At 46.8% G+C, this 25164-nt stretch overlaps 1 protein-coding gene and 1 non-coding gene across 10 annotated transcripts in view; one reads left to right on the top strand and one right to left on the bottom strand.

Moving 5' to 3' along the window:
* The window catches only part of APBB2 (amyloid beta (A4) precursor protein-binding, family B, member 2), a 164381-nt gene that overhangs the window by 22902 nt on the left and 116315 nt on the right, over nt 1–25164 (top strand). The gene's annotated exons all lie outside the window — the stretch shown is intronic.
* On the bottom strand, nt 11812–11883 carry TRNAV-CAC. Its single transcript has one exon. It is a non-coding gene; the product is annotated as a tRNA-Val (tRNA).

Below are 25164 nucleotides of genomic sequence, written 5' to 3'. Positions count from 1 at the left end.
GAAACAAAGAATCTTGGGAGAGAGGATTGCAGAAAAGACTTCTTGCAGCTTCCCCTCTGCTTGCACATGTCCTCCTATAGCCCATCAAAGAAAAGGGCTAGAGGTTTCTGGGGTTTGTTTTAATTACAACAAGGAATTCAGGGAGGGGGCATGTCTTCTTTCTGAAAGGGCATTGCCCCTAAATGTCCCTCTGCAGGTACATGCATACTTCACATAGGCATATGCCCCCCTCAAGGCTTAACTGTTATAACAGCCTGGGAGGGTAATAATGGGTTGTAATTGTGTGTGTGTGGGGGGGGGGAAATTCTCCGGCTATACATCTGCAGTGCAGCATTATTAATGCTATAACGGTTTGTTCTTCCTTTGGCTTGGAAAGCTTTTAGTACATAAAAAAATCTCTAGGGCTTTGGTAGGCAAATGAAAGTTTCCAGAGTCTTTTTAAAAAAAAGTAATTTCCCTTTAATTTTACTTGTGTTTGATGGGGGGGACGGACCCAGATCAGTTTCCCTGGTCATTTTGTCCGACACAATTTTTGGCATTGCTTGAATTACTGATTACAGTAAGGGGGGGGGAGGCTTCCCGATGAAGGCAGCTCTCTCCCTAATAGAAACCCTTCACTAAATCAATTTCTACCATTGGTGCTGCAGTGCACCTTCAGGGACTTGAAGGTTAGAAGCGTGGGAAGTGGATTTTTTCCCCCTTTTGCTTTCAAGGAGTGGTTCTTTGCAGTAAATTTTGCTGAACTCTTCCCTTTTTTTGCTGTCATGTTTGCAAAAGGAGCGAGGAACAAGACACCGAATGAATTCTTAAGAGTCGGGAGGGAAGGTTTTGGCTTGGGTCTGCAGATGAACTGATTAAAACGTGATGTGATTGATGTCCGTGGGGTCTCAGAAGCTTGTCAGTTTCTAGCACGGATCAGTCAGGAAGACTCCAGCGTCTGGCGAGCTGGAATCCATTCCGAAGCAAACACCTCACTGCAGGCGCACAGGCTGCCGTAATTCCTTTACAGCTGTCTTGGTTTCTGGCGTATGGGAGGGAAAGAGAATCATCTATATGGGCAACAAGTGGTTGTTTCCACTCTAAAATGTACAGGCTGGTGGATGGCCTTTCTCGCACCCACCCTAAACTCCACTCTAGTCAGACTCGTTCAATAAGTGTCTTTTGTACAGACTTGTTTTGGTTGTTGTTGTTTTTTTTGCAATCCAAACTGAAGGCTTTATGTACAGGGGAGACTGCGAGCAAACATGAAGCTGTTAGAACATGTGTTTTGCAGACCTAAAGGATGCTAGTGACTGAGCAGCTTATGCTGAACTTTGGACGAGCAGCTAGCGAATGTAAGTAGTGGGCAAATTCCGTTACTGTGCCAGCTTACTAATACAGGACAGACATTTTAGTAGAGAAAACTGTGTTCGAGGTTTTGATCACTGAGGAGGAGGAGGAGGTACTGTACTCCTCTCTTTGCATTGCATCTAACCATTTCTAGCCGTTCAGAATGGGAAAGCCTTTGCCAGAGGACTAGGGACAGTCATTGCCACACAAACTAAAGGTTCTGCTGTTTGCATCCTATGGCAGTCAAGTGATCTATGGAGTTCTAGATTCCTTTTTTTTTTTTTTGCACGCTTGCTTTTCCTCGACATGCTGTAATTCATCTCTGTCTCCCTTAATCTCTCGAAACAAGACACTGTCCACCATAGTCATATTCTTCAAGTTCAAGGTAAAACAGCTTTTTGGTATGATGGACGATGGGTTTTGAAATACCTTTTGTCGTAGTTTTGACTGATAACTGGGGATTATTCTCGCCTTCTTTTTAGAAGAATGACATTTAATCACTGTATAGTCAGAAATAACTGCTACGTTATTAAAAGGAGAAATTTTATGCAAAGACAGTGACTCAGTTTAGATTGGATGGTTTGTGATTTGCAGGGCTAGTATCAATAATATGTTATTAAAATGGAATGTTATTGAGGGTGGTTTTGCAAAACAGCATTGTTGCTAAGCAGATATTATATCATTTTTCAGGGCTGTCCAGTCAGTATAATTGCATTGTAGTTTATTGTCGGAAAATGTTATTTTTAGGCGGTCGATGGAGTACATTTCCTTGCTTATTTAAATTCCAATTCAATAACTTGTTTAGGTGAAAAGCTGGGGGGGGGGGGTTTCAAGGTTCCCCCCCTTTGAAAATGCTGGAGAAGTCTTTGCTGCCAGAATAGTCTTAATGACCAAAGATCATTTCCTATTGTTACAGAATTTGGGACAAGGGTTTTAAGGTGTACTCAAGCAAACATCCAATACGAAGTTGTTCCAAGTTGCTGAAGACTGTAAATAAATATATATTATATATCCATAATGCTCTATAAAAAGGTTGATTCCCCCCCCCCAGCCCTATTAAATATGAAGTAGTTTAGTGTGGAGATGTGGAATTGTACTACAGTTAAATAGCTCTCAGCTCCCCTTCCTCTAGATTTGGCCTGATCTGCAGAGCAAGGTGTAAAAACTTGCTTGTGGGCAAAAGACATACTTCCCCCTGTTATTCCTCATGTATTCTACTCACTTTATGCAGCAAACACGACTCCCTTCAGAGAGTAAAATAACAAAAGCAGCAGGGCCCCTGTGAGGAAGAAGCACTCAGTTTCCTTAAGGAGGCACAGAGTAGAGTGAAGGACAGAGAGCCATCTTTGTTGTAGTGGTTAGGAGTAGCGGACTCCAATCTGGAGAACCGGGTTTGATTCCCCGCTCCTCCGCTTGCAGCCGCTGGCGTGACCATGGGTCAGTCACAAGTTCTCTCAGAGCTGTTCTCTCACGAGCAGTTCTCTCAGAGCTCTCTCAGCCCCACCTACCTCACAGGGTGTCTGTTGTGGGGAGAGGAAGGGATTGTAAGCGGCTTTGAAACTCCTTTCGGTAGTGAAGGGCAGGGTTTAAAACCAACTCCTCCTCCTCCTCCTTCTATCAAGGAAACATGGATTCAAATCCCAGCGGAGCTTGTGTCTCAATGAGTACCCCTAGATCCAGGGGTCATTTCCTGCAGGAGCGCACAGGAGCGGAGCTCCGGCAGTAAAGAGCCCAGGGGGCGGGCACATGCAACAAGCCCCACCCCCTGCTCCCAGCAGCCCTCAGTCACAGCAAGAAGCAGCCAGGTAAGTTGCATAGGCCCCCCCTGGTCCAAAACAGTCCAGTGGCACCTTTAAGACCAAGTTTTATTCCGGTACAAGCTCTCCCTCCTCTGCGAAGACAGAGCTGCACATCCCCCCCCCCCATAGCTAGCAATCCAAAACAGTCCAGGGGAGCCTGAGCGGTGGGTGTTGCCTTCTGACACACTTCCAGTGATGTCAGGGGGTGTGGCATATGCAAATAAGTTATGCTAATGAGTTATGCTAATGAGCTCCTGCACCTCTTTTTCTACGAAATGACCCCTGCCTAGATCTAACCTACTGCACTTGTTGTTGGTGAAAATCAGCATTGGGGTACCTACCCTAAATTCCTTGGAGGAAAGGCAAGCAACCAATGTAACACCAGAGCACATGGCACCAAGCCCAAAGGAAATGAAATATTTCTTCGTGTGACATGATGTTTGTGTTCTGTATTAATGAAAAGGCACTCACACACAAAAAATAGCTGGACAAGAAAGCCCATGTAAGCGAGGGTCACAAGGATGGGCCAGTAGCATGGGTATCTCTTAACGAGTTCTCCTCGAGCTTGGTGGTGATTGGATAGGGAAAGCCCATGAGGCTGGCCCCCATCCACATGGCAGTTTTGTATTCTGTCTCTCCCTAGCTGCATGGGATCAGACCATCAAGAAGTGATTCTGCTAAACCGAGTGTGCATGCTTTATTTGCCACGACACATTTGACTCTTGGGGTCATCCCATTGTGGCAGTGATACCATCTACTTAGTAAAGGGAAAGGTTTCCCTTGCTCGAAAGCCAGTCGAATGCGACTCTAGGGTTGCGGTGCTCATCTCCGTTTCCAAGCCGAACAGCCAGCGCTGTTCGAAGACGTTTCCGTGGTCATGTGGCCGGCATGACTAAACACCAAGGCGCACGGAACACTGTTACCTTCCCACCGAAGTGGTACCCATTTATCTACTTGCAATTTCTTGCTTCCGAACTGCTAGGTTGGCAGGAGCTGGAAATAGAGACGGTAGCTCACTCCATCATGCGGCACCCGGGTCTCGAACTGCTGAACTACTGACCTTCCACAGCCTGCAGTTCAGCGTCTTAACCACTTGAGCCACCATCTAGTTACCCATTGCCTGATTGCTAGTTTGCCCTGTTTTTACTGATACTATATACCAAGAAATAACCCAAACTATTGGCAAATTGCTTATGCATGGTATTATGGAAATATAGGTTGTATTGTGTATCTTGACTTTCAAAGTAATGTCAGAAAAATATTATTTCTCTGTTTATTCCTCACCGTAGACTTCAGGGTTCTGAGCAGATACCAACTTTTATAAACACAAAGTATTGAAACATATGAGATATCCAGGAAAGCATTCTAACATTTTTGTTAAATGGATATAAAACTCCAGCTGCTGAATGCTCCTCTTGATAGTGTGGAATGTACTCCCACCTCTTCCCTCTCCATGTTTATTCTGTTTGCTGCTGCCGCAAATATGAAAATCATATATTTCTCCTTTTCCAGCACTACCATCTTGGTCATACATGCATGTTGTTCTCCCCCCCCCCCTTTTTTTGTGAGAAGAAACGCAGCTTGAGATGTCCTCAGCTCATCGGAGGGTTTAATTTGGACTCCCCGATTCAGGTTCTTTGCTTTTTACCTACTTGCTAAATCACTCAGGGCTCTTTTTGTAGAAAAAGCCCAGCAGGAACTCATTAGCATAACAGGCCACACCCAACACCAGAAACTCATTAGCATATTAGGCCACACCCCCGACAGCACAGCTCATTAGCCCATTAGGCCACACCCACATGTTACCAGAAGTGTGGTCATCCAGCCACACCCACTTTTTGCTTCTTATTCTGTTTACCTTGTTTGTTGTCAAAACCCAGGGCTTTTTTTGGAGCAGGAACTCCTTTGCATGTTAGGCCACACACCCCTAATGTAGCCAATCCTAATGAGTTTCTGCTGTTGGGTGTGGCCTATTATGCTAATGAGTTCCTGCTGGGCGTGGCCAACTCGGGAGCCAGCCGGAACGTTCCTGCCCCAAAATAGCCCTGACATTAATAATATATTTTGAGAGGCTTACTTGGTTGATTGATTAATACAGTAGAGCAGTGTCCTTATAGGAGAGTATTTATATGGCCACTTTGCAGAGAAGTTGGAAGCTGGTGGGCCAGGGCTACCTCTGAACACCTAAGACCAGACTGTGAGAAAGTCCCATGGCCGTGCATCTCTTTTGCATCAGGGGTGTGAGACCTGCTGGCCCTCTTCAGGGAGCCAGATCTGACACTGGGTTCTCCAGTTAAGGACCCTTGATACATGGGGAGCTATGCTGCTTTCAGGATGCTAAGACAGAATGAGAAATGCTTGTTCTTTGGGGCAGCACGTAATAGTGGAAACTCTGCCAGGTATTATAATCACAAGGGGTTTTTGTATATGGCTGCGATCCAAAGAACACTTTACAGAAAGTAAGCTCCCTGGGTGACCTTAGTGAAGTAGAAGAGTCTGGATTATAGCAGAACTACTCGATTGCTTGTGCATCTACTCCAAGTTTATGATTAGTTATGTAATTGTGTGTGTGTGTATTAGGACAGTCAGATGTATGGGCAGAAGGGACAGGGATGCTATTGAATCAAGAAACTCAGTTTTAACAGGCAAAATAATGATTAACTATCCCAGCAGAGAACAGATGATTTTTGGACAAAGGCACAGGACTGGAATATGGCTTGGAATTCATGAAATCTCCATTTACTGCAGACACTAGGTGACTTAAACCATGTGGCTATATTTGCCAAGGCAGAACACCAGTTTTAGCATAACGTACAGACATAAAAGGTGCTTTTCTGAATCAGACCAGTTGTCCACCCTGTCCAGCGTCCTGTCTGTGAACACCAGCCAATCAGTGGTCCTGGAGGGCCATTGAAGAGGAGGGCACAGAGGCCAAGGCCTTCCTCCGGTGTTGGCTCCTGGAACTGGTATTCAGCGATGCAAGAGGTGCCCTGTTGAACGAACAAGTGACTTTTTGAATTAATTTTAATTAATCAATTAATTTCAGGTGCTTTATTTGTTATAAACTTGAGATAGGATTTGAGAGAATCATAATAGAGAAGCAAAAAAAGGGGGCTCGTTCTAATGCATTTGGACATTAGCATAGGCAGGCTTCAGAGGGAAAAGTGATTTTAGTTCATCCAACATTCAGGTTATGCCTTGCCATCACTTTCATTTGTCCAGCAATGCTGGCCTTTAATTAGCTGAACAAGGAAGGAAGGAAGGAAGGAAGGAAGGAAGGAAGGAAGGAAGGAAGGAAGGAAGGAAGGTTGGTTCTATCAACAATGCAGCATATGCTCCTGAAAACTACTTTAAAATTGTCTTTTTCTTTTAGTTCTTTTGTTTTCTTAAACCAGAGAATGATGCTATTTTAGTAATAATGAACAATGTTCCCCTAATGGCACCCTGTTCCTATTACTAACTATATCGTAAGTGCTGATACAAACTTTTCCTTTTGAAAAAAAGAGTGGTTTTTTGGCATGGGTAGGGGGAATTGCTTTCCATAATAGTTCCAATCCAAGTGTGAATAAATCGGCTGTGATTCTTAGCCCTGTGTCTTTCTGAAGTTTTATGCGACAGCTTAGCAAATAACCCCATAAATGCAGAATGTGGGCAGAGAATGATGTTCATGTTCTGGTTTCTTTTCTTTACTGCCTGCACATGTCGATGCCCGCCTCCTTCCCTCTCTCTAACTCCTCTAAACGTGTGTGGTTGTGCAAGGTCAGTAATGAACGAGTGACTGCTTGAATTAATTTTAATTTCAGGTGTTTTATTTGTTATAACTGAACTTGAGGTTGTATTTGAGAGAATCATAATAGATCACAATAGGGGTCATTCCGTAGAAAAAAAGGTGCAGGAGCTCATTAGCATAATTCATGCTAATTAGCATAACTCATTTGCATATGCCACACCCCCTGGCATCACCGGAAGTGTGTCAGAAGGCAACACCCATCGCTCAGGCTCCCCTGGACGGTTTTGGATTGCTAGCTTTTGGGGGGGGGGGGCGTGCAGATCTGCCCTCACAGAGGAAGGAGAGCTTGTATTGAATAAAACTTGGTCTTAAAGGTGCCACTGGACTGTTTTGGACCAGGGGACCGGGGGGGCTCTGCAGCTTACCTGACTGCTTCTTGCTCTGACTGAGGGCTGCTGGGAGCAGGGGGTGAGGCTTGTTGCATGTGCCCGCCCCCTGGGCTCTTTACTGCCGGAGCTCTGCTCCTGTGCGCTCCTGCAGGAAATGACCCCTGGATCACACAACTCGATGGAAAATTAGAGAAAGAGGTTTACTCACAGCTCACAGAATCCTATACCAAAGGGGGCAAGGGATCAAACCTGCTCCAGCAAGCAAGCAGTGAGCATGCACAGAACACCACTTTCTTTTTTATAAATGAAGACAGGGGACCAAAGCATCCCGCCCAAATTCATCACTTTTAAGTCTTATTCCTTTGAAAAGGAGTCAAACACATCTTTAACTTTTGTTGCAATCGATAAGGTTTAAAAACAGGGTGCTGTATTTGTCTTTGAGATACAAGATGACTCTGGGTTGTTTTTTGCTGCACCAGTCTCAAATAGCTACCCTTCTGTAACGGGACTTAAATATTTCTCACTGTTTCTGACAGTAGATTAGGGCCAATTGCCGCAGTGGCTCAAGTGGTTAAGACACTGAACTGCAGGCTGTGGAAGGTCAGTAGTTCAGCACTTCGAGACCCGAGTGTGCCGCATGACGGAGTGAGCTCCCATCTCTAGTTCCAGCTCCTGCCAGCCTAGCAGTTCGAAAGCAAGAAATTGCAAGTAGCTAAACAGGTACCACTTCGGTGGGAAGGTAACAGCGTTCCATGCGCCTTGGTGTTTAGTCATGCCGGCCACATGACCACGGAAACGTCTTCGGACAGCGCTGGCTCTTCGGCTTGGAAACGGAGATGAGCACCGCAACCCTAGAGTAGGATTTGACTGGCTTCCGAGCAAGGGAACCTTTACCTTTACCTTACAGCAGTACGACAGGGCCATTTGCAGCTAAGGTAGTGTTTTCTGGGAGCAGACTCCCTAAGTAGGCAGAAAACATTCATTTGTAAACTTGAGAAAAGAGCCTCTTCAACTGCCTGATGAGTACTGAGCACGCTATAGGAGGCCCAGCCTGTTGAGAGCAGTGAAGGTGGGGAAAGAAAACAGAGGGGGGGGGGTTGGTTTGTTAACCCCCCACCAAAAAAGAATGTAGAATATTGTGAAGGGGGAAACTGGAATCAAGGCAAAATTTCCCAGTGATTTGTCCCTGCATTCGTCCATTCCACGCTATTTCACGTGGGACTCTTAATATGTCTCTAGCCACATTATAACTGTAAATTTTTAAGGAAACATACAAGTTCACCTAATGCAAGGCTCCCCAGTGTGGTACCCGCCAACATCTTTTCTCGCACCCACCAGGGTGTCAGCTAACGCTGCCATGAGTGTGGTATATGTTCCTAATTGCTTTGCATTCCTTCCCATGTGCATAATCGCTTCAAAGCTGTAACGCGTATCTCTCAAGGTCACTGGAGGAGTTGGTACTGTCTAGGTTTCGTGGGAGCTTCTTACGTTCCCAGCTTCGCAGCCATTAGAGAATCTGCCAAATGCCCGCGCGCAGGAGGCCCTCTAATTGGGTATTGCTATGGGGGGGCGCATACGAATGCCCTATATCCTATTATGCGCATAGGTAACCCGCCATTCCTAACAGTGTTCATGTTATTGCATCTATGGCTTTTCAATAAAAGTAAAACCTTCCTGGAAGTGTGTACCTCATTTGCTGTGGATCCTGACACAGGGCTGGGTAAGCAGGGCTTCTGATTGGGTGTGCAGATTAAAAGGCATCCTGTTAAAAAGAGCTTCTGCATGAAGTGTTGGTTACTTCATGCTACCCTTGAGCTTGATCCGGAAATTGCAGGTAGTGCAGAATGCGGCAGCACACCTATTGACGGCGAGGCCTGCGCAGGCATGCATTCAACTGGTGTTGCGCTGGCTGCCGATCGAGTACCGGATCCAGTTCAGGGTTATGGTTTTGACCTTTAAAGCCCTATGCGACCTGGGACCAACATACCTTTGGGACCGCCTCTCCCCATATGAGCCCTGGAGAGCTTTACGCTCTTCTGATCAATATCTCCTGTTGGTCCCTGGCCTGAGGGATATCTGCTTAGCCTCAACCAGGGTGAGGGGTTTTTTTCTGCCCTGGCCCTGGCCTGGTGGAACATGCTCCCATTTGAGATCAGGGCTCTGCAGGACCTAGTACAGTTCTGCAGGGCTGGCAAAACAGAGCTGTTCCGCCAGGCCTTTGGTTGAGGTGGTGGGCGTTCAAGCCATTCTGCCCCGCCCACCCCCCGTCCTGTCCATGGCCGTTTTCCAGTGCCCTGCTGTCCTGGATATTTCTTGGGGTAATAATTCCATAAGGCATGGGATTCGGTTTTATCTGCTATTGCTGTTTATTGTTTTTATTGTTTGTTGATTTTATGTTGTAAACCGCCCTGAGCCCATTTTTGGGGTAGGGCGGGGTATAAATTTAATACATACATACATACATACATACATACATGGCTAATTTTGGGCAGGAACGCACAGGAACAGAGTTCCGGCTGCCTCCCAAGTTGGCCACACCCAGCAGGGACTCATTAGCATAATAGGCCACACCCAACAGCAGAAGCTCATTAGGATTGGCTACATTAGTGGTGTGTGGCCTAACAGGCAAAGGAATTCCTGCTCCCAAAAAAGCCCTGGGTTTTGAAACAAACAAGGTAAACAGAATATGAAGCAAAAGGTGGGTGTGGCTGGATAACCACACTTCTGGTAACATGGGGGTGCGGCCTAATGTGCTAATGACCTATGCTGTCAGGGGTGTGGCCTAATATGCTAATGAGTTTCTGCTGTTGGGTTTGGCCTATTATGCTAATGAGTTCCTGCTGGGCGTTTTCTACAAAAAGAGCCCTGCATACATACATACTAGAGTTCTACATAACCTCGCTCCTTGCCATTTTGTGGCTGGCCCCGCCTCCTATGACTGCCATTTTGTGGATGTGCCCACCGCCCTTTGTCAGAATTCCAAAGGTACCCGCAGTCTCAAAAAGGTTGGGGACCCCTGCAATGTTCCCTCTAAGCGGGTGGAGTCTTGTGAGCAAAGATTCTGCTTTGTGATCTTCGGGCATTAAAGTTGTGAGCAAGCGATTTGGCTGCTGCATCGATTAGTTTGCTCTGGAGCCCCATCCTTCCTGAGCTCGGACAAAAATGTGTGAGCTGGAGGCTTAATAACGGTGAGTTTAGCTCACACTAACTCAGTTCAGACGGAACGCTGGACCTAATGTGTTTCTCTGTATGTAAAAGACGAGGCTTTTAAACCAAGACAGAAATTCTCTCAGAACGTAGTGCAAATAATATTCTGTGGTGAAAGAATACTTTCCGTGTCCTGAGTCATGGTAGCTGTAGTTCAGAAATAATCTATTCCTTATTTAAATAGGATTATCTGGATTATAATATGTTATGGTTGGAGGCAGTGCTTTTTGAAAGAATTAGATAGGGACTGTATTTTTTAAAGTATAGTGCTGTGCCACCTGGTGGACAGAACAAAAAGAACACGTTTGAAAATAATAGTCAAAAATGCTCAGGTTGCGTTTTTCCGGCAGCTGTAATTTCTTATTTACACTTCAAGTATCAAAGTATAATTGCAAACAAATTGCTTGTTAGCATTTCTTATCAGTAGATTGACAGGGGCTGCCTTTACGTCCTCCATCCAGCATTTCCCCCTATTCTCAATGTATGTTTTCTGTGTTGAAAAACCTATATGTTTGCTTATCCATGCAGCAAACACATCTGCAAGGATTTGCAGTGTGATTTCTGAGCCTGAGGAACACAGCAGCAAGGAGAAATTGGAAAGAAGGTGATGTGTGTGTGTGATCACCGCACAAATAAATAATCAGAAAGGGACGTGGGGGGGCAGCACAGTTGCTCGGGGGGGTCACTGGACTGGTCAGCCTGGTAGATCATTTGTGTGGCCACGGCTATTTTTGGGCAGGAACGCACAGGAACGGAGTTCCGTCTGGCTCCCAGGTTGGCCACGCCCAGCAGGAACTCATTAGCATAATAGGCCACACCCAACAGCAGAAATTCATTAGGATTGGCTACATGCAAAGGAGTTCCTGCTACAAAAAAGCCCTGGTTGACAACAAACAAGGTAAGCAGAATAAGAAGCAAAAGGTGAGTGTGGCTGGATGACCACACTTCTGGTAACATGGGGGTGCGTCCTAATGTGCTAATGAGCTGTGCTTGCAGGGTGTGGCCTAATATGCTAATGAGTTTATGGTGTTGGGTGTGGCCTATTATGCGAATGAGTTCCTGTTGGGCTTTTTCTACAAAAAGAGCCCTGTGTGTGGCTATTCTGTGTGGGCCTGCATCCTGAGAAGGCTTCATCCAACTTCCGTGGCTCATCCGCCAACAGAAGAACCTCTTAGGCTGGAGGAAATCCCCGCAGCCCTTAAACTCACACCCACTGTTTACTAAATTTGTTGAACTGCCTTATAGTGAATCAGACCCTCGGTCCATCAAAGTCACCACTGTCTACTCAGACTGGCAGTGGCTCTCCAGGGTCTCAGGCAGAGGTCCTTCACATCACTGATCGCTTGGTTCTTTCAACTGGAGATGCCGGGGATCGAACCAGGGGCCTTCTGCATGTGAAGCAGATGCTCTACCAGTGAGCCACAGCCCCTCCCCTGTTGGTGAGGAGTACTGTGCCTTGTGCAGATGCACGAGGCACAAGTTCACTTGGTGTCTATGTGGCATGCAATTGGGGAGGCTGTAAAATGTCTGCCTGGACACGTCTCTGGAAAAAGCAAAGCAAAGGGTGGGTGCACGGAGCTTATTTTGTGAGCAAGCGTGGTATGTGAGGTGGCAAGAGTTGTCCACTGTTTGTGTGGTATGGAGATTAGGGCAGATGGTTTTGTTTATAGTGCCCCGTGCTTTTTTGAGCAAGAGTGAGGGGTAAGGGGCTTAACTCTAGAATGTTATTCTTGGTTACCTTCAACTCACCTTCTGCTGTAGCTGGGAAACCAAGTGCTGACACCAGAAAGGGCTTCAGAGATGGATTAAATCTTTGTGTGTTACTCCTTCAACCCTTTATCATTGGCGTGCACAAAGAAGCAATATTTTTAAAATAGAGCTGTCAGCCCGTTGACAGTGCTGTGAGTTTCCTTTGTATATTACATTTGTCTTCCGCCTTGATTTTGGCCTGCCATAGAGGGGGATTATTGTGGGATTGCTCTGATAATGCATGTGTCTGTTAAGTGCCGTCAAGTCGCTTCTGAATTCATGGTGACTCTCTGAATTAATGACCGCCAAAATGTCCTATTGTTTACAGTCTTGCCTTATGTCTTGCAAACTGAGGGCCTTTGTGGCTTCCTTGCTTGAGTCCATTCCATCTCATGTTTGTCTTCCTCTTTTCTTGCTGCCTTCAACTTTCCCAGGCATTATTGTCTTTCTAGTGACTCTTGTCACTAGCCTCAGTTCAGTCATTTAACTTCTAGGAAGAACTTTGGCTTTATTTGATCTAGTAAAGGTAAAGGTTCCCTTGCTCGAAAGCCAGTCGAGTCCGACTCTAGGGTTGCGGTGCTCATCTCCGTTTCAAAGCCGAAGAGCCAGCGCTGTCCGAAGACGTTTCCGTGGTCATGTGGCCGGCATGACTAAACACCGAGGCGCACGGAACGCTGTTACCTTCCCACCGAAGTGGTACCTATTTATCTACTTGCAATTTCTTGCTTTCAGACTGCTAGGTTGGCAGGAACTGGGACCGGAGACGGGAGCTCACTCCATCATGCGGCACACTTGGGTCTCGAACTGCTGAACTACCGACCCTCCATAGCCTGCAGTTCACCGTCTTAACCACTTGAGCCACCGCAGCTCCACTTATTTGATCTAGAACCCATTTATTTGTCTTTTTTTTTGCAGTCCATGGTACCTTTTTTTTTTTGCAGAGAGGGCACTAATTGTGAGCGCTGATTCCATTTCCTTGCTTTTGAACTTTTTGTTTTTTTGAGGGGAGACTTTTTGAAGAAGAACTCAGCGAGGAAGAGGAACTTGTCTTGACAACCAGTCGCATGCTGTGAAGGAGGATTATTCTAAATGGTCAGCTTTTTGCAATTTATCACAGTTCCTTATTGAGTAATGCTACCAGAATTAGAGAGGCTTTGTAACACAATTGTTTGTTCTCCCAGTTTAACTTTCTGGCACATTTTTAATCCCCAGGGTAGCACTCATGTTTCGTGCTATGCGTCTTAGGCGCGACCACGTGCTGACCATCGTTATCCAAATTATGAGGGCAGATTGCGTACTTTTCATTATGATACTGTTGTGTGTACATGAGAATGGGAACCTTTAAGAAGGAATCTTTGAACAGTGTTCCATCACCAGAATGCTAAACATCGCTATTCGTAAAAGTGGGGTTGGAATCTACAGCTGTTGCGATGCTTCTTCAATGGGATGTGCTTCAAAAGAACACCCAAGAGTCGTCTAAATGAGATTTTTAAATGTGTCTCTTTACTTCCTTTATATAGCATCCCTTTTTTGCCTATTATGCCTCCATTGAGCAACTGTGAATATGTGATTCATACAGACATGGAAAGGTAGAGTCTCCCTAGAGCATTTTAGGAAATCGTGCCATTCTTGCACAGGAATGAGCTCTTAGAACATCCTTGCTTTTCATAAATGCAATCCCTGGGGGATTTTAGAAAAGGAAGGTGGAAAACCTCTTTAATCCAGGATTCTGAATGGTAATATTTCTAATATTAGACTATTCTCTAGATCAAGGTGGGCAGCCGAGTTGGTCTGAACTACTGGACTCTAACTTTAGACTATTCTCTGTAACTGTATTTCTTTACTCTTCATAATAAATTTAGCCCTTTCTTATGTTCCTGCTATAATAACATTTTAGACTTGTCCACACAATAACCCGGGCTAGGGATGCTTGCAGAAAGCCTTGGCTGAAAGATTTAGTAACACAATAGATAAATTATGCGGAATCAAGATGTGTTAGAACAATATTAAAGGTAAAGGTTCCCTTGCTCAAAAGCCAGTCGAATCCAACTCTAGGGTTGCGGTGCTCATCTCCGTTTCAAAGCTGAAGAGCCAGCGCTGTCCGAAGACGTTTCCGTGGTCATGTGGCCGGCATGGCTAAACACCAAGGCGCACGGAACACTGTTACCTTCCCACCGAAGTGGTCCCTATTTATCTACTTGCAATTTCTTCCTTTCGAACTGCTAGGTTGGCAGGAGCTGGAACTAGAGACGGGAGCTCACTCCGTCATGCGGTACCCGGGTCTCGAACTGCTGAACTACTGACCTTCCACAGCCTGCAGTTCAGCGTCTTAACCACTTGAGCCACCGCAGCTCCTTGAACAATATTAGGTCAGATTAAAATGAAGTAGAGGAGGAGGAGGAGTATCAGTGCAGATACTCTAGATGCTTCATTTATTCACTGGGGGTCATTCTCTTTGAAGTGATATTTATTCCAACGGTAGGCGAGGCAGTATTCACACAGTTACCATAGGCTAGCAACCAAAAAACTGTGAAACTGGTTGTCTGTGTTTAAGGTACCTACCTGTATAGCAAGTGGCTATGGAACCAGGGGAATCTCAAAAGCAGTTTGTGGCACATTTGGAGTAAGGGTCTGCCACTGAAAGAAAACACGGGCTTGCACCCAAACATCTACATGCAGAAGGCACACAGGACCTCCCTACGTTCTTTTCCATTCATGTGGACCCTGGAAAGATAGTTCCTGAGGTTATTGGACCCATGTGGAGGAATAGCTGTACGGGTTAGGGCAGTGATGGCGAACCTTTTAGAGACCGAGTGCCCAAACTGCGACCCAAAACCCACTTATTTATCGCAACACGGCAATTTAACCTGAATACTGAGGTTTTACTTTAGAAAAAACAACTCATACATTAACTTAAGATGATCCAAACAAAGTAAGGAAAGCAATCCCAAATGCTTTCATTTACTTGAAATTATTTGGCAGAGAATTCCACAGTTTAATGACGGTCTGGGCCTGGCTGGGGCGATGGCACGCGTGCCCACAGAGAGGGCTCTGAGTGCCACCTCTGGCTCCCGTGCCATAGGTTCGCCACCACTGGGTTAGGGGGTGGGGTGAGGAAGGGTGCGGGATGCACTTGTCCTCAGTGGAGCTGTGCTTGTGGAAGAGGGAGGAGGAACCGTTGCATTCCGTCATCCCTGCTTACTCCAGCCCCTGGCATGGGCCACTGTTCTTCCGTGTAAGCCCCACAGCGCCACAGATGGCCTTTCTGGAGGTCAGAAGGGGCTGTGGGAATGGAGGAGGGCTCCACCTTCCGTGTATGGATGGATAGCTGGATATGCAGACCCAAGTTTTTAAAAAGAATTCCGCTGGGTACACCCAAGCCCACCCACCCCTTTTCTGGCTTTCAGGTTGCTACTGACTCACGGTGACCCGGTGAGGCTTTTGAGGCAAGAGACGTTCAGAGGTGGTTTCCTGTTGCCCGTCTCTGCGTTGCAAGCCTAGACGTCCTCGGTGGTCTCCCATCCAAGTACTAACCAGGCCTGACCCTGCTTAATGTCCAAGATCTGATGAGACCAGGGTTAGAAGAAGACGAGAGAAGAGACTGGATTTCTACCCCGCCCTTCACTCAGAATCTCAGAGCAGCTTACAAACTCCTTTCCCTTCCCCCGTGAGGTAGGTAGGGCTAAGATAGGTCGTTTCAGAGTTGTCCTTCAGAGAACAGCCCTGACAGAACTATGGCTTGGCCCAAGGTCCTCCCGCAGCTGCAAGCGGAGGAGTGGGGAATCAAACCTGGTTCTACCAGATTATAGTCCGCTCACTTAACCACTACACCAGCCTGAGCTATCCAAGTCAGGGCCCAAGCCCAATGGGTGTGTGTATGCTAAATTACCTCTTTGCCTTCCAGCCATCGTCTAAACACCAATTCTGGTTTTCTCTGCATATATTACGTAGTAATTTCTGAATGGTGCCATTAGCAGAGCAGTCGTAGGAAGAATGATTCCAGTCTAAGCGTATTGATTTCAGTGGGCTTAGACTGGAGCGACTGTGCTTAGGATTCTACTGGTAGTATTTGCACAATAGCCATAATAGGGTGTTTTTGAGACTTCCTAAGAACAGTACATTGAAATATCTTTCATTGTTTTCAAAATATTCCAAATATTTCATTAGTGACCGATAACAAATTCCATTGCTCTTCTGGCTCTTCTTTGTGTCCCCCCCCTTCAGTTATTAACCTTTTATGCACATTATTGTATTTCTTTACTTATTTATAGCTCCCCTTTCTTGCTGAGACTCAAGGTGGATTGCGTGATATAAACAGTGTGACTCAGACAGCATAAGGCATCCAATAAACAATGCAATATTACTCAATTACAAAGTTAGAAAAACAGTGCAAAGGAAAAAGGTATCAGACATGATGTATCATAAACAATGCAAAGAATGGAATTTAAAATGTAGAAGACAATACAGTCAGCCATAAGCCTTTGATTCCCCCCCCCCCCAACACACACATGTATTTCCATTTATTGCAGGGGTGTCAAACTCATTTGTTATGAGGGCCGGATCTGACATAAATGAGACCTTGTTGGGCCAGGCCATATGCATCATAAAATGTAATGCCAGGTAGTAGAGATATAAACTTTATAAAGGGCACAAACACAAAGGGGTATTTTTTACTTTAAAACATGCTTAAAACATTAGCACTCTTGCAATATTTTGTTTATTTAACTGTGTCTGATAAGTGACACCTCTTGCTCTGAATTATTACATCAGAACGTCTGTGCTGTTGCAATCTTGAGTATGCTGTTCAGGCGTATATCTGTAAGCTGCAAACCTACGATGACGCAGAACAGAACTGGAAGCAGAAGCAAAAGACAGCCAGTACTACTGTGGGCCCGGGGGGGGGGGGAGGAGGGCGGGGGGGGGGGGGGGGGGGGGCTGATCCGGCCCCCGGGCCGCATATTTGACACCCCTGATTTATTGTATTCTGATGTCAGTGCCTTTTGACGAATAGACCACTTTGATTGTGTTCCTGCCAAGAGGATTTAAGCTGCCACTCCTATGCAGGGGATTCAAGCCCTTCCCTCCAATGCCATCAGTGTGGCTTTTCTTGGCACAGGTATTATTTCATTATTATTATTTCATGCTTCCCCACCTCTGCATCTTTTGGAGGATAGAACTCTAGAGTCTTGTAGTGCCTTCAAAATTGTGTGGTTATCAATGAACTAATAAAAGGCAGCCTACAAGCACAGAGGTGTGCTCTGACTACCCCCTGTAAGTCCTCCTTCTATATCTGAGAATTGTTGGAAATTCCAGATTTTTATTTATTTTATGCATAAGAATGAAGACAAACTTCAACGTTATCAAGCCGTATAAGCGTTCTAGGGCCCCGGTCACACAGCAGAGTTGCCACGGGAGAGGCACGGATGGTGGGCGGATTATCCGGGCGCGATCACACCCCAAAATCTGGGAAGTGGAGCGCACCCTTGGCTTACCGCCGACAATGCAAGTTTAAAAACTAGTACCTCCAAGGTACTAGTAAACGTTTGTCACGGGCTGCCTCCAGACTCCCGTGGTGTGATCGCGCTGGCATTCCCCTCCGATCCCTCGTTTACCCGCCGGCGCCGAGGGTAGGACCCGTGGTGTGCCGCCGACACAGAGAGAAGGACCCGTGGTGTGCCGCCAGCGCGTCTGATCACGTAATCACGAATCAAACTGCCCCGGGGCAATTAGCCACGCCTCCCCCCACGATATCCAGCCTGTGTGACCAAGGCCTAAATAGCTCAGGCAAGTGTGAGCTTGTCAGAGCTTGGAAGCTAAAGAGGGTTGCCCATGGTCTGTCCTTGGACGGGAGACCACCAAGGGAGGCTAGGGTTGTTATGCGGGGAAGGCAATGGCGAACCGCCTCAACTCATCTCTTGCCTTGAAAGCCCCATGAGGTAGGAACCTTTCTGGGGTTGTGTCATAAATTGGTTGTGACTTGACAGCACTTAATTACTATAGCCATTCTGAAAGCAGCCTCATTTCATTCTCTTGAAATATTTATTGTTCCCTCCTGGACTGAGCTGGGGGGGGGGGGGACCAGCTGTAGGTCGTACTGATTGACTAGTAGCTGTGATGTTATGAACCCAACTCCAACCCCTGGAGCAACTTTGTATTGTTAAATATATGTGTATCTTTTTAACCAGGAAGGCATTATTTGGATGTAAACTTGGAAGAGGACTCAGGTGGTGCTCTAAAAGTTAAGGGGTGGGTGGGTAACTGCTTGAAGTATAGAAAGAAGGGGCGAGACTGATGGTTGTTGAACCAGTGTTTGATTTTCACACATGGATGTGTGTATGTAAAAAGGTAAAGGTTCCCTTGCTCGAAAGCCAGTCGAGTCCGACTCTAGGGTTGCGGTGCTCATCTCCGTTTCAAAGCCGAAGAGCCAGCGCTGTCCGAAGACATTTCCGTGGTCATGTGGCCGGCATGACTAAACACCAAGGCGCACGGAATGCTGTTACCTTCCCACCGAAGCGGTACCTATTGATCTACTTGCAATTTCTTGCTTTCGAACTGCTAGGTTGACAGGAGCTGGAACTAGAGACGGGAGCTCACTCCGTCATGCGGCACACTTGGGTCTCGAACTGCTGAACTACTGACCTTCCACAGCCTCCAGTTTGTACATATGTCTAATTGTGCAAATTGTGAAGCTGGGGTGAAGCCCGGCTCGCACACGGCTGAAGAATTCACTCTTGACTTCTCTGTGTTCATATCACATGTTTCTTCACCCTTGAGGCCTCAGATTTGCAAAGTGGGGCTCCCGCAGCCACCATTCTGCCCCGTCTGTGTTTTGGCTTGCGCTGGGCAAGAGTGCTGCTGGTTAAAAGTCACTTGGGGTTTTTTCTCTTAATTAATGTGGGAATACTAGGTGTGTGTGCCAGATTCCAGTTTCCTCTGTGTTGTGGATATGGCTTGAACTGAGAACTGCAACAGAGCTGACATTAACCAAGCCAAGCAGACAGCTCCATGCAGCCACTCCCCCCCCCTTCCCAGCAGAGATGATAAACAGCAGTGAAGAAGAGCAAGGCTGTGTGCAACATAGGAATGGTAGAAGGAGACATGTGAATCCATAACACAACCAATGGGATAATGAAATGTGGAACGATAACCCCTAATGCAACAGAACGTGAGTGTAAGAAAACAGGACATATTTGGCAAGCGAGGTTGACAGATATCCTTGTCAATGAGTGTCCACTTTTTAAACTAAGTACTCTCCTTCATTTCCTCTCACCTCTCTCTACCTCCCCCTTCTCCCCCCCCCCCGCTTTCTCACACACACACACATTAAGAGGCAACTTAACAGGCAATAGGGGTGGTGCAAAGCCCTGTCTTATTTCATCTGTTGTAGCAGATCTCTCTCTCTCTCTCTCTCTCTCTCTCTCTCTCTCTCTCTCTCACACACACACACACACACACACACACACACACTAGAAAGTGCCATAACATGCATGGGGGTAGTGCTAGCCATCCTACCAAAGCATAATTCTGTCCCCTGTCCTAGTTCATCTAGTGTAGTAAGATTCTGCACAAAATCCTTGTAGTAAATCCCAAGTGTGGAACAGTATTTTCAGGTTTCCTTACGATCAGGTGGGTCTGACTGCCAGAAATATTGCTGGTGTCCTAGGACAAAGGTCCATGATACAGCAAGCCGCCTGTTAATCCATTTTCGTTTCCTCTGTCAGCTAGTAGGTCACACCATGTGCAAAGGATTCCTGAACTTTTGCATGAAAAGGCTACTGTCACAATAACACCATATTGCCTTTGTATGCAATCCCTTCAGACCACTGTAGTTTCTCTGAAATGCTTGTGTGGTATCTTAGTTGTAATTTGTGATTTGGGCATACTGCAACTTGTTGTTATACAGCGGTATTCTTAATCATGCATGTGTTTGAGCTGCGTGTGGTGCAACTCTCGGCTGTCTCTACCATTCCAGGCAGAAGGACTGTCTCTTTCCATATACCCCAGTGTTCCCTCTAAGCTGGGTCAGTGTGAGATAGCTCAGTTTTTTAGCCTCTGGCTCACACATTTTTGTCTCAGCTCAGGAAGGATGGGGCTCCAGAGCAAACTAATTGATACAGCAGCCAAATCGCTCGCTCACAACTTTAATCCCAGTAGCTCACAAAGTAGAATTTCTGCTGCTTACAAACTCCTTTCCCTTCCCCTCCCCACAACAGACACCCTGTGAGGCAGGTGGGGCTGAGAGAGCTCTTGACAGAAATTGCTCTTTTTCAAGGACAGCTCTTATCAGACCTACGGCTTGCCCAAGGTCATCCAGCCAGGTGCAAGTGGAGGAGTGGGGAATCAAACCCGGTTCTCCCAGATTAGAGTCTGCGCACTTAACCACGACACCAAGATGACAGTTGGGAATTCACAAGTTGGGGTTTTCTTTTTTTGGGGGGGAAGAGGCCCCTGCAGAAGCTATGTCCGAGTGAATGGTTCCAATATGGATCAGCATTCAAACACTTTATGGAACACAATATGGATCAGCATTCAAACACTTTATGCCCACTTTATGAGAGCCAGTTTGGTGTAGTGGTTAAGTGTGCGGACTCTAATCTGGGAGAACCTGGTTTGATTCCCCACTCCTCCACTTGCACCTGCTGATGTGACCATGGGTCAGTCACAAGCTCTGGCACAGCTGTCCTTGAAAAAGAGCAGTTTGTGTCAGAGTTCTCTCAGCCCCACCCACCTCACAGGGTGTCTGTTGTGGAGAGGGGAAGGGAAAGGAGTTTGTAAGCCGCTCTGAGACTCCAAGTGAAGGGCGGGGTATAAATCCAATCTCTTCATCATCTTCTTCTTCAATTGAGCTTCAGTATAAATGTTGCAGGCCACCCAAGTCCCTGATTGGGGCTGGGCATCCCCTTCTCTGAGCTCCTGTCGCTCAGGAGGCTCACTGGCATTGCAAGCGTCATGTCATCACTTCCGGGAAAGATCCAGAAGCAACAGCGGTAGCTTTAGCACTACCACTGTTGCTTCCGGATCTTCCCCGGAAGTGACATTATGACCCTCGTGGTGATGCCCCTGCCCCCAACCCTCCCATTGGCTGTTGGGATTGGCCTGGCAAACCTAGAATGGTACAGTAGAGAAAAATGCTGCGCCATGTGATCCTCTTTATTTATCATGCTCCAGCTTCTTGAATCATGCAAGAAGGCACTGTCTTATCTATCTGAGTGTTGCATTAGGGACAGTCGTGGTCAAAGTGAAGCCGGGTCTACTATGATGATCAGAGATATCCAGACCCCCCCCCCCCTTTTGTTTTTTTGCACCCATAAAGCTATTTCTACTTGGTGACTGTTGACCTTCTAAAACAGCCTTGGGATGCCTGCAATACAAGACAAGGTATCTACATCATGTTGCAAAATAATGGAAGAGAAAATTGGCTTCGTTTTATTGCACCGCCAGGTCAGCCATGCCCTAAGCGATACTGCTGCCTCCTGCAATTTTTATCTCTGTCTAATTGAATTGAGGCCAACCAATGATTCATGTTATGGCACTTTTTGATTTGCTATCCTTTCCTTCCTGAAGAAAAAGCAATAAAAAGGAAAGCATTTTTAAAATGGTGGCTGTGTTTGGAGGGGTCGGGAAGGGGTTGGGTTCCTTACATATGCCAGTGGCTACCCTACGCAAATTATCTCTTTACGTTGCCATCAGGTGGCAGTAGGAGTTCATTTCCATCTTGTTTTGGAAGGGCATTATGGTATTATTTCGTTACACTACAGTAAAATCATCACCACTTGAAATACGAATTGAATTCCCAAATTTGCTTTGATCACCTTGCCAAACTCGGCATCTGATTTGGAGCATATCATATGGAGTGGAGTTTATTGCCACAATAAATCAGCGGATAGATGTAGGCTGTCAGCTGGAGAAGAGAGTTATAAAACAGCAATATATTATTTTATTCAGGTTTTATTATGCCTTCTACTTTTTCAGAACTACAGAATGCCATAGGTGACTCCCTAAGCTACTATGGGTGTGTCCTCAGGCTACAGTTCTCTGATTGTTGGATTTCTGTAGCATATTGTTACCTTTTCAATAGGGGTGCCGAAGGGTTTGTACGTACAGAACAGCTTGCTGCCAAAACCACCTTCTGTCCTCTCTTATGGTGATTATTTAAATAGAGCATTGTGATTTTCTTTCTGTCGCAAACTTTGCTTTCAAGTCATTAATTTTTTAAAAACTCAGGTAGAAATATGGGCTTGCTCGTAATAATCTGCAGAAGAATCCCCCCAAAACGATGTATACATTATCAGGGTTAAAACCTCTTTAGTTAGAAAAAAAAATCCCCATTTTTATTAAGATGACCCCTTCCAAAATATATACAGACGAGGCTTGTAAAAGAACATGCACTCGTGGTACACCAGAAGTTACCTAAAGAGGAAGAGTTGGTTCTTTTTATCTTTCTGGTTGTTGATGAACTATGAGTAGCTAGTGGGTGATGTGCTAACAGTAGGCTATTTTTTTCCCTGGGTTAGTAACTTTTATGGATTTCTGTAAAAGGTTTCGATCAGTACTGACCTGCAAATAAAAAGGAAATCTGAATGGATTACAACCCACAGCAATTTCAGAATCTTCCATTAAAAGGCTATTGTTTTGAGGTATGGATTGAATTATGCTAAAATAGCTATAAAATGAAAATGGTGTCCCGTGTTCTTATTTCTGAGCAGGGGTCATTTCGTAGAAAAAGAGCTGCAGAAGCTTATTAGCATACAGTATGTTAATGAGCTACTAGGCTATTAGCATAATAGCTCATTAGCATATGCAACACCCCCTGACATTACCGGAACTGATGTCAGAAGGGGAAGCAAAAGGGGGGAAAGACATCTTCAAAAGCCTCCCCTTCCCCAGCGGCAGGGGGGAGCAAAGGGGTTTAAAGTTTAAACCCCTTCTCACTAGAGTTGGGTCACAGAAGGAGAAAAGAGGGAAGGAAAGAGAGAGAGAGTAGAGAGAAGGAAAGAAGGAAGGAAAGAGAGAAAGAAAGAGAATGAAAGAAGACAGGAAAGAGGGAATAAAAAGAGAGAAGGAAAGAAGGAAGGGAAGAGGAAAAGAAAGAGAAGGAAACATGGAGGAAAAGAGGAAAAGGAGAGAATGAAAGGAGGGAAAGAAAGAAAGAGAAAGATCAAGAAAGGAAGAAGGAGGGAAAGAAAAGGAAGGGGAAGGAAAGGAGTGAAAGAAAGAGGGCAAAGAGATGGGGGGAGGCCCCCCCAATCAAGCCACCCCCGCGGATCCCTCACCCCGCTCCGGTGCTGGCTCGGGGAGGACCCCCCATGGAACCCTCACTTACCCGGGGAGGCGATGAGGGGGCTTCTTCAGTGCTCTGGCCTGGGGCAGGGGAAGCAGCAGGGGGCCTCATCTGGCCTTCTGCAGGCCGCAGCTCTCCAGCGCGGGCCCAGACAAGCAGCGAGGGGGCCTCTTCTGGACTCCCGCTGGCTGCAGCGCTCCCGCATGGGCCCGTCGAGGCAGTGGGGGGGCCCTCCTCTGCCCTCCCGCGGGCCGCAGCACTTCGGTGCAGGCCCGGAGATTCAGCGGGGGGGGCCTCTTCTGGCCTCCCGTGGGCCGCAGCACTCTGGCGCGGGCCCGGGGACATAACGGTGGCCTCTTTTGCCGTCCTGCATCCACACTAGTTCACAGCTTTGTTTGTATTTTCAGCATTTGTTGAAGAGAAAAATTGACACTAGACAAATTTTAGGAGGCTGTCTACAGCATCTCAGACATTTAGGCAGATGTTTTTCTCGTTAAACAATGGACAAAGTTCTCAAGGAAATACTTCAAGGTGTTAAACTTTTGGCCTCAGGGGAGTATTAATTCAATCAGGGGTCATTTCCTGTGGGAGCGCACAGGAGCAGAGCTCCAGCAGTAAGGAGCCCAGGGGGTGGGCATATGCAGCAAGCCCCGCCCCCTGCTCCCAGCAGCCCTCAGTCGGGCCACGAGGAGCAAGAAGCAGCCAGGTAAGTTGCAGAGCCTCCCCCCCACTTTCAGGTACAAGTTCTGAGGGCAGATCTGTGCGTTCCCCCCCCCCATAGCTAGCAATCCAAAACACTCCAGTGGTTCCTTTAAGACCAAGTTTTATTCAGGTACAAACTCTCCCTCCTCTGTGAGGACAGATCTGCACATCGTTCCCCCCCCCCCCATACCTAGCAATCCAAAACAATCCAGTGGAGCCTGAGTGGTGGGTGTTTCCTTATGACACACTTCCAGTGATGTCAGTGGGTGTGGCATATGCAAACAAGTTATGCTAGTGAGTTATGCTAATGAGCTCCTGCACCTCTTTTTCTACAAAATGACCCCTGAATTCAGTGTTCTAGTTTGGTATCTAGAATGAGGTATCTAGGTACCGAGAATCCTTATACTAATACCCAAGTTGCCCCCTCCGTGCGGATATCTATAACTGCACTTTGGGGGCACTTGGGGGGCAGGGGGAGGTTTGTGCACACGTGGGGCAGTCCCCATATGTGCACAAAAATAAAAAAAGTTAAAAAAACTTTCGGAAAACTTTCGGGGGGATGTTTAAATCCCCCCCCCAAAGTGCAACAGCGTCTCCTGCGCCGGCCTTGCCGCCGCCTCCTTCTTTTGGGAGTCGGCCTGCCGGCCGGCTGGCAAACTACCTGGCGGGCAGAGACCGGCCTCGCTGCCGCCTCCTCCTCCACTTCTCCAGCTCCCCCGAAACGGCAGGAACGCCCTGCGGGAAACTTCATCGGTCTTAAAGGGGCCGCCGGACTCGGACTTGGCCCCACTTAACTGCCTACCCCGGCTGCGTCCGACCCAGCGCCGCACTTCCTCCTCGGGAGCCGGTCCCTCCCTCGCCCCGATTTCCCTCCGCGGGGAGCGAGGCCGGCGGAACTCCGTGCGACTGGGTCCTCCCCTCCCGACGGCAGGCAGGCAGGGGCAGCCACGCACGGCGCTTCCTTCCCTTCCCCGCGGC

Source organism: Gekko japonicus, unplaced genomic scaffold (genome assembly GCF_001447785.1).
Source record: "Gekko japonicus isolate JY-2015 unplaced genomic scaffold, Gekko_japonicus_V1.1 scaffold455, whole genome shotgun sequence".
NCBI lineage: Eukaryota > Metazoa > Chordata > Lepidosauria > Squamata > Gekkonidae > Gekko > Gekko japonicus.
This window is presented reverse-complemented; position numbering and strand designations above follow the sequence as displayed.